The sequence below is a fragment of the Protopterus annectens genome, chromosome 8.part1, assembly GCF_019279795.1.
Source record: "Protopterus annectens isolate FY-2018-M chromosome 8.part1, PAN1.0, whole genome shotgun sequence".
Lineage (NCBI taxonomy): Eukaryota > Metazoa > Chordata > Ceratodontiformes > Protopteridae > Protopterus > Protopterus annectens.
Window position 1 is genome coordinate 192,536,239 of NC_056742.1, and position 13,738 is coordinate 192,549,976.

Sequence of the window (13,738 nt, forward strand, 5' to 3'; positions counted from 1 at the left end):
TTTTTCTTTATTTGTGAAACTTCAAAAAGTATTACAACTTTAAAGGCTGTGAAAATGTTTTGGGTACAGCTCTGTGATGACTGGTGTGAATGTTGTAGCGCAAGGAAAGGTGATAAAATTGTCTTCTTCCTAGTTTCATAGAGTAAACATGTTATAATTCAAAGATAAAATGCATAATGAAAAAATAGTAGCATTCTTTACCAGATCATGATTTGTGGAAAGATTATGCACTTAATATGTGCTGTCTTAGTTTGATAAAAATACAGATAGTTTCAACACCACTTTTTGCCAAAATTTACAGCAAGTCTTGCAACAAGTAAATACTCTGAGATTAGCTTTCCAGCTTGTGGGCAGACAGTGGCTGTTGATTTTACGTATTTTCCTAATGACACTGTAGAGCCTTCTTAACAAGGGTTGTTCCTGAACATGCATTCATTCATTTATAGGATTTATTTAATGATATGTTGAAGCAATTTAGTAATAATATCTCAATGTTACAAGATTAATTAACATCTGAATGCATGCAGTAGCAGAATTTAGTTAATTCTTTATACTAATTTTCTCTTGAGTATACCTGCTGTAATATTGCATTTTTATGAGCATTTGTATATCATTATTTTCACAAATAAGGTTAAAATACACTCCATCTTATATATTGACCTTTTTTGTAGCAACAATGTTTTTTGAGTGAGTAATGTATAAAGGCATCTGTTCTTACAATATGAAAACATAGCATTTGACTATATTTCTGTGTTTATTTTTTCTGCAGAAAATTCCCCATCCTCATCCATTCTGCATCGCTTAGCAGGAATTCAGCCACTGGCTTCTTATTATCCATTCTTCCAACAGATTTTCTACAACATTAATTATTTTCTGTGTTCTCCTTTCACCTCTCTCAAATGTATTGATTTTTCTAACACTTGCTGCTGTCAGTAATATTTTGCTGCCGGTCATGTGCAGACCCACCGCTGGATTAAAGATGGGAATCCCCTTCAGCTACACTGTCATTATGTTCTAAATGTCCTCCATTATACAGCTGTATTTTCTGATAAGCTGACAATGCACTTAATTTTGGTCTTTTCCTTATATTTAGTCATTCATTGCTGTTTTTCAGTATTTTTGATAATTTCTGTTGCCTTCATATTTGCAAGTTACACTTTCACTGTTCTACAGCATTTTGTGTGAATTTAGGTTTATTGCATATTCATTTATAACGCATAATGAAAGTTCAGTGATCTTGTAGGTAGCGATCTGTTTAACATGAGGCTACAAAGTTGCCTCCCTCAATAACATTAGTTGTGCCTGCATCTTAGTGTAATATGGATATTAATGTGTTGCACATTGTATGATACTTGATCATTATGTACTTTTGTATCATACAATTATCTTCAATGTTCTGACAACAAATAACGTTTTTCTATGTAATTGTGATTTCTCCAAAGTAAAACAATCTTCAGAACCCCAAATTCATAATGTTTTGTATTCTGTTCTTAACTTTATTTATTCTGACACAATACTGTTCAGTACATACATATTAGAGTTACATTCACCATTCCATCTACTGCATGATTACACTCAGTGTACTTTATTTTATTCTCTGGACTTTAAGTTTCTATTTGAGATGCAATGCCAAGTATGATAACAGGCACCTGCAACATGCATGATAGATCTTTGCAATGTTATCAATATTATTCTTTTAACTACAGCTGTGGTGTTTCAAACCTCCAGTCCTATTCCTATTATAATTGTCTCATATTCTGATGACACTTCATTAAAGCTATTTCCTAGATCTGCCATGGTTTCACATCAATTGGTTGACCCTCAGCAGTGATAAAAAAAGTAAAATTTATCAAAGTTAATCTCAAGTATCATTTTAAAGTAGACATTTTACTTTTTCTCTTTAACAGCATCCACAAGATTACCCAAAGACACCCATTTATACCTATTCTGTGCAGAACAAGGCCTACTACACAGTGTAAGAGCCCTATTACCCACTTATTTCTAGACCATCAAGCCTAATCATCCATACTGTTCTCTCAGGATGCAAGAGATGGGTGTTAGGCAGTGGCCAGTCTATAGATTCTGTGCAATACTCTAACTTGCTTACTGGTGGTATCTTTACAAGCTCTCCTGTATGCTGCTGCTATTGGGAACATAAGTATAGTCAAACATGCTAGACCCTTGCGTATGAATTGTATACATGCCCCATGGTAAATGTTGCAAAAGCAACAAGCCAAGCAAACAAACTGTCCTAACCAGGATGGACAATAGTGGCCATACCCTCACATTCCCCTACCTGCTTATACCAGAACCCAAACCATTTGGTGAAAATTATTTACTGTCTGTGACATAGTCAGGGATTTATCTGTTTATTCATGGGGCTGAACATTTTTCAAATAGTTCTTAGCATAAATATTTTGTTTATAAAAGTACTGGATAGAAAGAGTTTTTCTTAGTTGATCCCCAGCTATATACTACTTATAGCAAGCAATATATATGAAGCATAATGTTTGTTAATTTTAACATTCATACAGTCTGATTACTTTTATATAAATGTAAATGTGCCTATTTCACAAGTGATAATTCAATAAAGGTGTTAAAAAAGACATTTATTTACTTATGTATGCATCTAGTATAAACTCACCCCATGTCTTAGTATTCTTGGCTGACTTGTGCCTTCTTCAAATATATGTTTAATTGGCATATAAGAACCAGATTATCAGAGAATTCCTTATTATTTCCTCGTTTCTGTCCTTGTTTTGATGTAATTGCTTCAGCAAGGATATAGTCACTAAATACTATTATGGTCATTTGCTGCATCAGTAAAAAATCGTTTATAAAGGGGTACTCATTTGAAACATGTTTTGCAGAGATTTTCTGAATGCATCATTGCATTGCTATGCTATTCTCCACCTCTCACGACCACCCCACCCCCAAAAATGAGAAAAATGATAATGAGGCTTACTCTTCAAAAACTGTATTATTGGGATAGTCACACAATGTCTTGTGAGCTGCCAAGCTGATTGTTGTTAAAGATGCTATACCGAAGGCCTGTCCTCCCATCCAATGAATTTTCTTATTTTTTAATAAAATACAGTTTATACACCTAACATTTCTTGTACAGTACTTGAAGTCTTCAGTTCAGATTCCAAAAAAGTTGCTCTCAGTGTAAGTCTGCCCAGATTGTGAAAGGCTTGTTCTCAGTGTAAGTGACTGACTTTGGTGTAAGGCCTGTCTATGAAGAGACTTACAACTGGGACCAGATTCCAAAACAGCTTCTCTCAGTCTGCTCTCAGCATAATTGGCCTCTTTCACCAAGAGCAAGTCTTTTGGAATTGGGGCCTTTGAATTCTAATATATTTGTTTCAGAAGTTTACATAGCTTGAATAAAAGGTCTCTTGTGTATTGTCTGACTTAATCAGAGGAGGAGTTTCTTGCACATAATGACACCGCATTTGTTAAGAACCACTTCAAGTATATTTTGTCATCTAGTTAGGCTAATCTGGTCCACTGAATTTGTATTTATTGGGTCAAAAATATCTGATCATACCCTATGTTGATAACTCCCATCAATAAACTGGTAGCTAACCTCTCCCATAATGATGTTTGTTTGTGTCTTTTGGCTTTTCCCGGTTAGGGGTCGCCACAGCGGAACTCCGGTCCGCTAATGATTGGCAGTTGATTTTTATGTACCGGCTTGCCAGGCCTGACGCACAACCTTCAACAAAGGTACGTCCATTCACACATGTCTCCACGCAGAAGACGCTCTAGCTAAGAATCGAACTGGACAACATCTTACTGTGAGGCGACAACGCTACCGCAGCACCACCACCGCGGGTCCTCTCCCATAATGATGTAGTTATTATTAATGAGTAGTTTATCTGTGACATTTTGGAATCTAGCATGGAATTCAGGCTTCATGGAAGAGTCCTTTAACAGATAAGAGTCGGATAGCTGATTTTGTTTATTGTGATTTTGAGTTCAGTAAGTTCAATCTGTAGGTCTCTGGCAATATGTCTACAAGTGATATTTTCTCTGACAAATATTTATAGACCACCACTGTTGCCACTGAATCTGAAAATATAATAGACACTAAACCCATATATGGAGGGAGTGTTTTCTGGGCTTTTAAACCAGATTTCACTGATTACATGTATATGGATGCCTTGCTGTCTATATATCTGGCATTGAGCAGAGCCACCTTAATTTGATCTTGTTTTCATGTTGATACATTTGCCATGTTGGAATGTTCATTGTCTGAAGTTTGCCTAAAAGAGGCACTACGGTGGCAGCAAAAGTTTTAGCCAGTATTAGGCAGTCCTTGAAAGAGAGGAACAGTCCATCCTTTGCAAAGTAATTAGGACTGTCAAGCATCTCATTCCATGTTGATACATACTAGATCCCCCTTATAATGACACCTATTTCTTTAGCCACTTGTTGAAGCCAGTCATATGTTCTTTTTACCTAAGCATCATTGGTGGAGTTGGGAGGATTCTGATCAGTATCAGAGTGTTGCTATCATGCACAAAGAGCTCAGACATGCCTCTCCTTAAGTCCCTCAGAGTTTTTTGCCCCAATTCAATCACCTCCCACATACACAACTACCATTGCATTCATATATTCTTCTAGTACAAGGGTCCTAAGGGCCCTTGAAGTGTCCAGGATCCTAGAACCTGATACAAAGCTCACTGTTACCCTGTCTTTGTCTAGCTTAATAGGTGGTAAATCTGTGTGTCTCACTATGGCATCACCAACCAGTAAAAAATGTGTTTGTACAGTGGTCTTTTGTAATGGAATTGAGACTCTTTGTCTCACTGTGACTCTTTGTTAAAGCCGTAATATTGTATATTGTGATATTTGATTTTTACTGAGACCTAATCCTTATAGGTCAGGAAGTTTAGGTAAGAATTTCCTTACCACCAAAACATATGACATTACTTTGTGTCAATTCTTGCTGCAAAGAGTGTAGTGTGTTAGCGCAACACTTACGGTCTATGTTTTGTGGGAATAAAGCCTCCATATATGGTTATAGGTATATGCTAGGCTAATGACCATCAGGGCCTTTACAAGCTTAGCTGCAAAACCCAAACCAACCCAGTTGTTTATCCTTTTTATGTGCATGTCTAAGTTAGATGGATATGTTAGTTAGGAGGGATGTGTTAGTTAGGGGGTTGCTAAAGTTATGTGAGGGGTTTGTTAATTAGGGAGTGTTTACCACTAGCTTCTGACAATAAGAAATATGGTGGCCAGCCAGGGGTGAATTTATGATTTTGCATCCAATGTTAGTCAGGGAATGCTTAATGTCAACCTCTGTCTATAACAGATGGGGGGGGGGGGCAGACCAGGGATATATTTATGATTTTCCATCCAATGGTCAAGGTTACATTTGAATATGGTTAGGGATAAACTCTGCTTCACATGAATGAGGATCCTATTCCAGAGCATGAGGATGTTTTGTGGCACATAATTGCCTTGTCAGCATTTTATATTTATTTTATTTATTTTATTTATTTAACATTTGTTGACCGGGAATGTCTGACTAGGTTCCACAGAGCCTGTTTTCAGCGGAGGCCCGGGGAGAAATGCTCCAGATGCATGTCTTTGGAATTCATGGCACAAGCAAAGTTAAATCCCTGGATCTAGAGGTTCTGATGCTGTTTATTTTGTGGATGTGAATAAGCTCCACCAGGGCTGGATCTAAGGATGCCTCATATGCTAAGCACAGATCACATCTCAGCTTCCTGAAGGTGACTGAGTACAGAGACTAGGGCTCTAAGTCATTCTATATAAGACAATGTGTTAATACCCTGGTTTCTCTTGGTGAGAAACTTCTGTGGGCATTCCAACTATTCACAGGACAACTCAAGTACATGCTGAAGGGGACATTATATTCAATGCTGGGGCTGATAATAGCAGAGTAGAGTGGTACTATAACTTCCTTGGACCTGGATGCCATATACCCATTCTTATAAGCTGGGTGAAGTAGAATGATTTATTTACTACCTTGGATACATGTTCGTCAGAGGTCATATTGCAGTCTGGATATGTTTTCAGATCTCTAACTACAAGGTCAGCTTTTAGTGGTGTCTTATCAATGGTGTAGCTTTCCTGGGTGGATGTTTTCCCAAAAGACACTGTAGTGCACTTTTCTGCACTGAATTTTAATCCATGGCTTTGCCACAACTCATTTGTCTGCATTTTACCCTCTTGCAGGATGTTGGTGTCTTGGGCAAAATTTATGACAGCTCCCAATTTGTAGGTGTCTGCAAACTTGTAGAGCCAGCAGCTGTTGACATTAGCCTTGATCTCTGGGATGTATATGCCAAACAGGAGTGGGCCTAGCATGGAGCCCTGTTGTACTCCGCTAGTGATCTGCCTCATCAGTCCTGACTTGATGCATACATACATACATATATACAACTATTTTAAATATGCGCATTAATGCCATTCTAGCCTGTAAGTAAACCAAAACAGTTGCTGGTTCCTGCTTGTGAACCTGCTGTGAATCCAGCAAGTTTATCTATGAAATTATGCTTAGTTTGGTGAGTTTGTCTACAATATGTGACTGGGGTATTGAAAAATCACCTTAGCAGTATGCACCATTTTCCCCTCATACATTGCTTTGATTCCCTTCTCAAAAAAGTTTACTAGCTTAAGTAGTCATGACTTACTCTTGATAAAACAAAACCGGGATCAGTCCAGTTTCTGCAGGTTACCAATGTCTTTGTTGATCATTTACAATGAAAAAAATTCCAGAGGCACACTACGACAAATGGAGCCAACCTAATAAAAACCATTTTATTCACACAAAGAGCACAGAACAATGGCCAGTAAGTGCTTTCATGTTTCTCTGAATGCTTCTTCAGACTTAAAAAGTACTCCTTCTATAGTACATCAATATGTAAGGCAGGTTTAACCAGCTTGCACCAAACAAAATCATCCCATTACATTGTTAATTAATGCAGTAATCAAGAATCAATTAAATCATCTCTGCCTAGTAATGCTTACAATACTGAAAAATGTAGTGTGCCATCACATAACAATGCATATAGAAAGCATATACAAATGTGTGCATGCAATAAAAACATATATATATATATATATATATATATATATATATACACTAACTAATAAAATGTGCATAGAAAATATATATAACAAGATACAGCCATTGACATATAATATATGGGCATTCATATAAATGTCCTACAGCTAAAAACATGTTTATTCTAGCCATTTAACATTCATAATGTCAGTAAAATTTAATTACCATAAAAATCTGCTATTCCATATAAAAATCTGCTATTCCATATAAAAAATACTATTCCATAATAACTTCATACTCGTGTATATATAAAACCATGTATTCATACTTGTGTACCAAGGTAATAAATAGGGGTCTACCCATTAAAAGTGACTAGTGAGTAAGAGGTATATCTTTAAGGAAGGATTTCAATAAAACCCTAACATTTAGGCCGTGTAGCCTATCTGCTTGTAACCTCAGGATCCATCTAGCTTCCTGCTTCTTAGTATGGTTCCTGACATCACCTAACCTCGCTGTTTTGTATATTAATTCCATCACCGTAAACTGAAACTTGTGTGTTGTATCTGTATGCATTACATGTCTTGCAAGAGCTTTACTCTCATCTTCTCTACTGATGGCATAAATGTGTTCCCTCACATGCTCTCTCAGCATTATATTGGTTTTGTCAGCATAGAAGCAACTGCATTTCTGACATACAAATAGATACACAAGATCCCTTGTCTTACAGTCTGCATATATTTTAAAAGAAAATACATGACCTGTGTCAGAGTGAACAAATTCCTTGCTCCCAGACATGAAACTGCAATGGTTGCATGACTACATGGAAACGTCCCTACTCTGACAGATCTGGTCCTATCCCTTCCAGTCTTCTCATAGCACAATATCCTTTTCAATCACTGAGTATTCCTGTATGTAAGATTCGGTGTATTCCCTGCTGCTTCTCTGACTTTACTGTCCAAAGTGAGTATGTGCCAATTATTATGAATGATCTCCTTATTCTTTCTACAATTGTTTGTGTAGGGTATCACTATCCTATTGATATTACCAGTATCTCTGGTTCCATTAGTCTCTGTACATATTCTCTCTCTATTCCTCTTAATGTATGGTTCACCTGTGGTGTCCCTTCTGGTCACAATCTCATCATGAATATCATCATTTTCATAGCTATAGTACCCTAGCTCCTTAAATTCATTCTCTAAACTGTCTAACCTAAGCTGAAACACAGAATCTTCACTGGTGATCCTGGAGGCCCTTAGGGCCTGACCTTTAACTATAGTTCGGTAGATGTGTGGAGGGTGCATGCTTATGCGATGTAACAATGCATTCTTCCTACAAGTCTTCATAAACATCTCTGTCTTTATCCCTTCATCTTATTTACATACTAGCACATCTAGAAATTCTATCCCTTTCTTGGACCAATTCCCTATAAAAGAGAGAAAAGTGGCAGTGCCATTTATATACTCTATGAAACGTTTTAAACTATCCTCATCACCCCTCCAAACCAACAAAACATCATCTACAAAGCATTTACAGTATTTGATCTGAGTTGTATACTGTGTATTTTGCATCACATAGGTATCCCCCCAATACGCTATTACCAAATTGACATAAGAATTGGTGCACGGAGTCCCCATCGCTACACCTTTCAATTGTAGAAAATAGTTGTCATCATATGTAAAGACATTGTTTTTCAAGATAACATCCATGAGCATTGCACATCTAATGTTAAAATCTCTTGGCATATTTTTCTCTATCAGGAACAACCTTATATATTCAATACCTGTTTCAATTGGTATACTAGTAAACAATGAGGTGACATCTAAAGTAACTAACAAATCTGAAGATTTATCACCTCCTGTTGTCACATACTCTGTCAGAGTTTCCATGAAATGCTGAGTATCTCTAATCACTGTTGTTGTCACATCGACTACCTGTCTTAATTGCTTCTCAACATAAATACATACAGACTCTGTTAGCCATCCTTTACTCAAGATAATAGGTCTCATAGCAGGATTTAGCAAGTATTTGTGTACCTTAGATAGTCCCCTTATGACTCGAATCACAGGTTTCTTGATCAAAAAATACTTATACAGCTCAAAATCTATAACATTACATATAAACATATCATATAATGTGCTATGTACATCTTTTATAATCCTATCTAACTGTACAGCATTTAAATTCTGATAGGTCCCTTGCTCTCCCAATAAATCACTCATTTTACTTGCATAAACATTTCTATCCATTAGAACAATAGCTCCGCCTTTATAGGCAGGTCTAATAACAATTCCTTCATTGTCATGACGAGTCTTGAGTGCTTCTCTTTCCGTGACATTCAAATTGTAAAAAACATCTTTCCTCTCAGCTCTACCTCTCTCCCATAAGTTCAGTATATCCCTCTCACAAGCTTTCCCAAACACCTCTAACAAGAGATGTAACTGGGGTGTAAAAGTGGATGGTTTTCTAAAACTTGTAGTTGCATTACTCACATTATCTCCATAGAACATGTTTAAGATAACTTTCCTCATGAATAATTTAATGTCCAACATTAATTCAGTACAGTCAATGCTCTTGGCTGGGATAAACAAAAGTCCTTATTTAAAAGTTCCCTTTCTGTTTCATTTAGAATATAACTGGAAAGATTAATCACTAAGTCCGACTTACCTGTCACAATATCTTTTTCTGGAACTCCAGCCTCTCTTCTGATGACTTGCATTTCCTCATCTTCAATAGAGGGCTCCATGCTTGCTTCTGAAATGCTCGGAAGGGCAACACAAAAGGACAAAATGGAGTCATAACATCTGACATTGTCACCATCTCCTGTATCGGTTTCTCCTTCCTGCAAACATCCTGGACAATGGAAATGTCTCTATTTTCACCTCATGAGCCTTTTCCTGTACTTTCGGTAGACCTAAAAGCATGTCCGTTCACATCAATACTCTCCTCTCTCTCACTGGCATTGGGTGTATCAGCTGATGTAGTAGGAAGTGAGGTTGCCGCTTGTGATTGGTTGATCTTTGTGGGTTGGCTGGAATCTCTGCCTCTCATTGTTTCCCGTGGCCATGAGAAGACATTCCCCTTTTGGAAGTCCAAAAAGTCTCTCTCGAGTTTCTTCTTTTTCACCTGCATTAATTTGTTTTCAAGTAGTTCTAAGTGTGTACTTAGTTCTAACAAAAATTCATTCATTTCAATCACTGAAAGGGCAGTCGCATGTTCTTGCTGTGTCCTAGTTGCTTCATCCATAAGCCCTCTCTCAATGGCATATACTGCTCAATGAGCAACCGCATATAACCACACCTTGTTTCAATATTCAGTTGTTGCCATTTAGTCAGCAACTTTGGATATATGTTGCTAAAAGAGGGCATCTTTAAAATTCGCAGACCTCTAGGTACTACCTTAAAGCAGAGGCAAGCCTCCATGTGCTTCCTCTGCCATTGTGTATGTTTAAGCTTATCCTCCATGTGCTTCCTCTGCCATTGTGTATGTTTAAGCTTATCCTCCATGTGCTTCCTCTGCCATTGTGTATGTTTATCCAAAGTATTTTCCAGCTTCCTGGTAAGTTGCATCACATTTATATTATTTTCCATCTTCCTGGTAAGTTGCATCACATTTATATTATTTTCCATCTTCCTGGTAAGTTGTATCACATTTATATTATTTTCCAGCTTCCTGGTAAGTTGCGTCACATTTATATTGTGCACGGTTTTATTACCTTTATCATCGTTAGCCGTTAATTCAGTCCTGGTCAATTTCAATAATGGATTAATCTCTGCTTTCAAAAATCTTAAAAAAGACACATCCTCTTTTTGTTTTGAGTTTTCTCTCAAAGTGGAGTTCAGTAGATTAAATCCTGTCGAAATGGTCTCTCCTGTCATGTTCCTTAGCTGAAATCCAATACAGAAGCAGTTAAGGCAAACAGAACACAGCTCTGGATAAAGTGCCCCTGATAAGCAAAAGAGCAAATCCAATAAAAAAACTCCACAGGCACACCACAACAAACAGAGCCGACCTGATGAAAACCTTTTTATTCACACAAAGAGCACAGAACAATGGCCAGTAAGTGCTTTCATGTTTCTATGAACGCTTCTTCAGACTTAAAAAGTACTCCTTCTATAGTACAGCAATATAAAGGCAGGTTTAACCAGCTTGCACCAATCAAAATCATCCCATTACATCGTTAATTAATGCAGTAATCAAGAATCAATTAAATCAACTCTGCCTAGTAATGCTTACAATACTGAAAAATGTAGTGTGTCATCACATAACAATGCATATAAAAAGCGTATGAAAATGTGTGCAGGAAATAAAAACAAACATATATATATATATATATATATATATATATATATATATATATATATATATATATATATATATATACACACACACACACACACACACGCACACACTAACTAACTAATAAAATGTGCATAGAAAATATATATAACAAGATGCAACCATTGACATATAAAATATGGGCATTCATATAAATGTCCTTAATCTAAAAACATATTTATTCTAGCCATTTAACATTCATAATGTCAGTAAAATTTCATTACCATAAAAATCTGCTATTCCATATAAAAACTACTATTCCATAATAACTTCATACTCGTGTATATATAAAAACATGCATTCAAACTTGTGTACCAAGGTAATAAATAGGGGTCTGCCCATTAAAAGTGACTAGTGAGTAAGGGGGCTATCTTTAAGGAAAGGTTTCAGTGAAACCCTATCATTTAGGCTGTGTAACCTATCTGCTTGTAACCTCAGGATCCATTTAGCTTTCTGCTTCTCAGTATGGTTTCTGACATCACCTAACCTCGCTGTTTTGTATATTAATTTCATCACCATATGTGTTGTATCTGTATGTATTACATGTCTTGCAAGAGCATTACTGTCATCTTCTCTACTGATGGCATAAATGTGTTCCCTCACATGCTCTCTCAGCTTTCTATTGGTTTTGCCAACATAGAAGCAACTGCATTTCTGGCATACAGCTAGATACATGAGATTCCTTGTCTTACAGTCTGCATATATCTTAAAAGAAATGAATGGAATGTTCACAGTTTAGTGCTGGAATTAATATCACTGTTAGTTCAGCAGATTAAAGATGAGAATGGATGGTCGAGCTGGAGAGAATGGGATGGTCGCCAGGCAATAAGGAGAGGAAACAAATGGCTTATATTGGCTTATATTGGAAGTATAAAGAAGCAAGATTTACTAAATTGAGAGCAGCTAGAGGCAGAGCTATGTTGGCAACAGAGACCAAGGAACAATATCAGAAGAGAAGATCAGTATGAGGATATCAGAAGTGAAGGAAGAAACAAATTAGAAGGTGGTAGGATGGATGCTGAGCTGCTGAGTTTTATGAGAAAATAGTGAGGTGGTAAGCCAGATACGTTGATACATCAAGTTGCTAATGTGGACATTAAAAGTTTAAAGACAGGAAGCATGAGTTTAAGCAGTAAAAACAGAGGACTGGTTGACTGTTGTAACTACAATGAGGTGTAGAGAAGTCCCTGGGATCCCATCTAGTAGCTCCCCTGACCCGTAATGAATGACCTCAGGTGAGTAGGACTGACCATAAAAAGAGGGTGACCTGTGCAAGCAGCAGTGATGGTTCTTCAGCCACTCAGCCCTCTGTCGATTAACTGGCATCATCTTATGGGGAATGAATGGTGGTCACAACTTGGGGAGTCATCCAAGCTATCTGAAATTGAACCATGGTTGGAGTCAGATGGCCTTTCAGGGTGCCATGCTGTCATACAAGAACAACCCAAAGATAGATTTTCAAAAGAGAAAAGAAAAAAATCCAGCTAATGGAGGATTTTTGGAGGAACTAACATTAAGGAGAAGCACTATGCAGAATTTCATGTCATCACCATCTTTGCTTCTAAGAGTGATATAAAAACTGGCACAAAGGATCTGGGCCTTGTTATAAAATTGAAGGGGCATTTTATATAAATGTATTAACTGATGATCGCATCTTCATGCAGAGTAATACAGAGGATGTGGTGTTAGGAATACTTAAGCTGACTATGGTATGAAAATGAGACCACATTTCCATTCTAAAAACATTGGTGATTATCTGCATTAGAATACAGACAGGGTCTATCTGTCTGGCAGAACATGGGGGTATATTTGGGGAAGATCATGTACTCATTCATTTGAGAGATTTTCATTCTTATATCTTAGAATGTGTAATATTTGTAGAACAGAGTGAGAGGGTTACTAGATAGATAGTCATGAGACGTTAATAGTTTTAGAGGGGTTCCTATCAGTTCGTCGAAACTTCAGCAGTTTGAACACCATATGTTTGAACTGTGAAGTTCGAAAACTGATTATCGCGAAGCTGCAGAACACCAAATTCTTTCCCAGGGAAAGAATTTGGTGGGTCGTTTCTGTGGCTTCACGATTTTCAGCACTGTGGTGGAAAGATACGGGTCGGGTTCAGGTAAGTGTGTGATCGTGTGGGCATTATGGTTAGGTGAGTTAGGGATAGGGCACTGGTGAGGTGGGTGTGCGATAGTGACAGACTTTTGGGTTAGGGCAGGATAGGTGAGTTAGGGTTAGGGCATGGGTCAGTTGAGTGTGCAATAGTGACGGACCTTAGGGTTAGGGTTTGGGTTAAGGTAGGTGGATAGATAGTAGTGTATGTACAATTTATTGTAGGGTTAGATGTAGGATTTT